The following is a 4,380-nucleotide window of genomic DNA, read 5'->3' on the forward strand; positions in this document are numbered from 1 at the left end:
AGGAAGGAAGGAAGGAAGGAAGGAAGGAAGGAAGGAAGGAAGGAAGGAAGGAAGGAAGGAAGGAAGCAAATGACAGTTTGAGAATTCCACTGAACTGATCATGTCAAATCTTGCTATCATCCATCTATCACCTGATTCACGTTCCCCAGACACTGAAACAGGGAGGCGGCGCCAGCCTGGCTGGAAATCTGCAGTCAGCACAGTAGGGTCCACAAGGCTTGTGGCAGCTCTGCATCTGACCCTCGGCAGCGTTCGGTCTCTAATGCCCTCTAGTGTTCAGCCTTGTTTGCACCAAAGAGGACAGCTCCTCTTTTAGTCATTATATTATCTATCATCCATCTACCTATCTTTTAAAATATTTTTATCTTTGTGTGTACGAACGCATTGTTTGCATGTGTGAAAATGTACCTGTGTCATGCAGTGCCCAAGCAGGTCAGAAGAGGGTGTTGGATCCCCTGGAACTAGAGTTATGGATGGTTGCTGGCCACCATGTAGGTGCTGGGAATCGAACCTGGGTCCTCTGCAAGAGTAGCCAGTGCTCTTAATCACTGAGCCAGCTCTCTAGCCCCTATCTCTCTCTCTCTCTTTTTTTTTAAAACCCAGTAGATGGTCCAGTTTCAGGAGGGTTTTTCAGACCCTTTTTCCTGACTGTACCTGCAACATGTCCTAGGCAGTGGAACCATAGGAAGCTTTGGGAAAACAAAAGTATGTAATTTTTTTTTATTTTTTTGAGACAGGGTCTCCCTGTAGCCCCAGCTGTCCTGGAACTCACTATGTAGACCAGGCTGGCCTTGAACTCACAGAGATCTGCCTGCCTCTGCCTCCCGAGTGCTGGGATTAAAGGCGTACACCCAGCTAAAAGTATGTAATTTTTTAAAAAGCTGGTGGAGCTGGATTTGGGTGGGGTTGGAACCTGTTATCCTCAAATGGTTGTTAATGGGGCTGGAGAGCTGGCTCAGCGATTAAGAACACTGACCAGAACACTGGTCCTCTTGCAGAGGACCCAGGTTCAATGACCAGTATCCACATGGTGGCCAACAACCGTCTGTAATTTCAGTTCCAGGGGATCTGATGCCCTCTTCTGACCTCCTTGGGCATTGCATGACACAGGTGCACTTAAATACATGCAAGCAATGCACTCATACACATAAAATAAAAATAATATATGTATTTTTAAATGGTTGCTAAGGAACCTAAATGAAGATGGTAGGATATTCCCTGAGACAGGATTACAACCCAGTTTCCATTGGACAAGATTACAATGAATAAAATAAAAACCTAGCTCACAGGGCTACAGGAAGGTAGAACATATTAACAAAGTTGCTTAAGGTTCCCAGAAAATGTCTGGGTAAAGGTGCAAGGCCCAAGGTCATTCACATCCAGGCCTTCAGCCCATATTGTTACTGTTTGACATAAAATATGGAAGGGCTGGTGAGAGGGTTCAGTGGGTTAGGAAGCTTGCCACCAAGTCTGCTTGAGTTCAATCCCTGGGACCCACATGGTGGGATAAGAGAACCCACTTCTGGTAAGGTGCCCCCTGACCTTCCAATGTGCACAAGAAATAATACTTTAAAATGTTCAAATCTGGGACCAGAGAGCCAGCTCAGCAGTTAAGAGCACTGGCTGCTCTCAGAGGACCCAGGTTCAGTTCCCAGCACCCACATGGTGGCTAACAACCGTCAGTAATTCCAGTTCCAGGGGGTCAAACGCCCTCTTCTGACCTCTGCAGGCACTGCATGATTCGGGTTTCATCTACATACATGTAGGCAAAATACATACACATAAAAAATTATCATATGTATGATATATATTATATATCCATCTATCTGTCCATCTATCCATCTGTCTGTCTATCTAAAAGTTGTTAGCTTAGCCGGGAGTGCTGCACACCTGTTATCCGAGCACTCAGGAGGTGGAGGCAGGAAGATCAGGAGATCAAGGCCAGCCTTTGCTATATAGTGAGTTTAAGGTCAATTTTTGTGTGTGTGAGGGGTTTTGTTGTTCTTTCTTTCTTTCTTTCTTTCTTTTTTTTTTATCTTTTTGAGACAGGATCTCCCTGTAGCCCCAGCTGGCCTGGAACTCACAGAGATCCGCCCGCCTCTGTCTCCCGGAGTGCTGGGATTAAAGGCGTGCGCCAGCCACCACACCCGGCTAAGGTCAATTTTTAAAAAAATAAAATAAAAAAGAAGGAATTTTCAGTTTTTGGAGCATGAAAAAAACAAGTAGGAGGCCAGATTCTGCTGATCTCCTAGACAGACAGTGAATCGCTGAAACTCCTCAGAAAAAGAGAAAAAAAACGGGCTTTCCAGTCACCTGCCGCTGCCCTCGCGCGCCTCCCTCGAACCAACCCTTCCACAGCCTCGCGCCCCTCCCTCCAGGCCCCGCCCTCCTCCATAGCAATTGGTCCAGTCTCTCGCAGAGGCACCGCCCCACTCTGTGACAGGCACTGCATGTAGCCAATGAAGTGAGCTCAAGCCCTTCCTGAGGCGGTTGGGGGCGGCTATGGGTGTGGCGTGGGCGGGCCGTTGGGGGGCGGGGCGTACAGCTTGGTAACTGTTGCCGGGTGCAACGCCCCGCTTCGCTGAGGGCAGCGCAAGACCCGAGCGGGCGGGCCGGAGCAGGGTGCGGGCGCGCAGCGGGCGGTGGAGCGGGAGGAGGAGCCGCCGCCATAGATACTGTAGCCGTGGAGACTGTTACTTACCAACGCCGGGCGACACGCAGCCGCCGCCGCGGGAACCGCAGCCCGAACTCGCCGCCGAACTCCAGGTGAGCGCCGCGGGCAGCTGGGAACCGACAGCAGGGCCGGGCGGTGGGGACCCCGCTGGGGGGGGTCCCGGAGGTCGCAGCGCCCCGACTCCTCAGCGAACTTCCGCGGGGCACCCGGATTCCTGGCCGCCGGACTTGGGGGACCCCTCGCAAAGTCTGCCAACTCCTAGTGCGGGAACCTTGCTCGCTCTGGAGCTCCCCGACTTGAGTTATTGGGGGCTGACCCCCATCTGAAACGCCCTGGATTGAGGGCATCCTCTCTGGCTCCTCAAACTCAGTTAAGTGTGCAGGGACCTCTTCCGCTTTTGACCCCCCAATCTGAATTTTGGGGGACTGACCCTAAGGTCCCTATCTGAAATGCCGTGCATTAGAAGAGACCCCTCTCAGACTCTTCAAACTTTGTGAAATACAGGGACTTCTTCTCACTCTTGACATCCCCAAATCTAATTTTGAGGGGTGGGGACCTTCCGAAGACCCCCCTCCCTGGAGGTTTTATCCTGAAACGCCTTGAATGTGGGGGGCGCCCCAAAGGAGCGCCTCGCTTTCATTTCCCGCAAAGCTTGAACTGACAGATCCCACAAACCCGCTTCTCAGTTTTACTCTCCAAAACGTGACTTGGGAGCTCCCCGAAATGGGCTTCTCACCTTTAAGTCCTTGAAGACCGAATTAGGGGGGCTGCTCATCGGCTCCTCTCTTTCTCTCCCCCCGAGTCTGAAAATCGCAGGACGCCGTCCCTCTTCTGAAATCGGGGCCCCTGGAAACCCCTTCTTTCACCCCTGAATTTGACTTCCAGGGACCTTTTTTGTTTCATCCCAAATTTGTGCGTCTCAACCCCAACCCTCAGAAATATGGAGTGACTGGGACTCCAGGCATACTGGATTTGGGGGCATCCACCCCGGAACCCCTTTCTCCAGCTTTGACTAAAATAGCGCAAAGCTTTCGTTCTGGAAGGAATCCCACTTTTCCTTCGCACTTTCTTTGCCACTCCCAAACTCCCCAGGGCTCAAACTTCCTGGGGCCTCGGTTCTCCCCTCTGCACCTCAAATCCTGCCGCTGAGGGGTCCTCAGACACCCCGTCCTCTCTTCTTCATCGCTGAGTTTGGGGGATCCCGGGTCCTCGGATATTTTCCCACGCTTGCCCAGGAAACTCGTGCACACACATCTCTCTCCGCAAAGATCGGGAATCCAGAAAACTGAAACTAAAAAAAAAAAATCTATGAACTATTTGGTGGAATAGCCCCAAAAGCGGGCTGGTGCTTTCTCTTGAGGCCGGGGAAGTGCGTGTACAAGCTTGTGTGCTTAACCCCTCCCCGTGCACAGCACACCCCCAAAACACTTGGTGTTGGACTCCTAGCCCCTTCCCACAGGCGGGAGGTTGTTTCCTTGGCCCCCCAGGGAGCTCAGCTGCCCAGGACAAGCTACTAAAGTGGTGGTGGTGGCTATGCCTAGGGTACTTCTCCTCATTTTAACCTCTGGGCTGCCAGCCAGGGAGGGAGCCGGGAAATTTCACTGCGCTAGCAGCTTGGGGCTGCCTGCCTGTCTAGAGATTTCATCCCATTTTTTAGGATGTCTTTAGGATTCCCTCTCCCTCTCCCTCTCCCTCTCCCTCTCCCT

The 4,380-nt window shown here is 51.8% G+C and overlaps 1 protein-coding gene across 3 annotated transcripts in view; it reads left to right on the forward strand.

Annotated features, from left to right (window-relative positions):
• The first annotated feature begins 2,561 nt into the window (after positions 1-2,561).
• Positions 2,562-4,380, forward strand: part of Rfx2 (regulatory factor X2) — a 68,069-nt gene continuing 66,250 nt past the window's right edge. For 2 of the 3 annotated variants that reach the window (XM_008836919.3, XM_017799133.2), the window contains exon 1: positions 2,562-2,766. The gene's annotated coding sequence lies outside the window, so the exon portion shown is untranslated. The remainder of the gene's footprint in view (positions 2,767-4,380) is intronic. The other variant, XM_017799131.2, reaches the window with a different exon arrangement.

The sequence above is a fragment of the Nannospalax galili genome, unplaced genomic scaffold, assembly GCF_000622305.1.
Source record: "Nannospalax galili isolate Female #2095 unplaced genomic scaffold, S.galili_v1.0 scaffold77, whole genome shotgun sequence".
In the NCBI taxonomy this organism is placed as follows: domain Eukaryota; kingdom Metazoa; phylum Chordata; class Mammalia; order Rodentia; family Spalacidae; genus Nannospalax; species Nannospalax galili.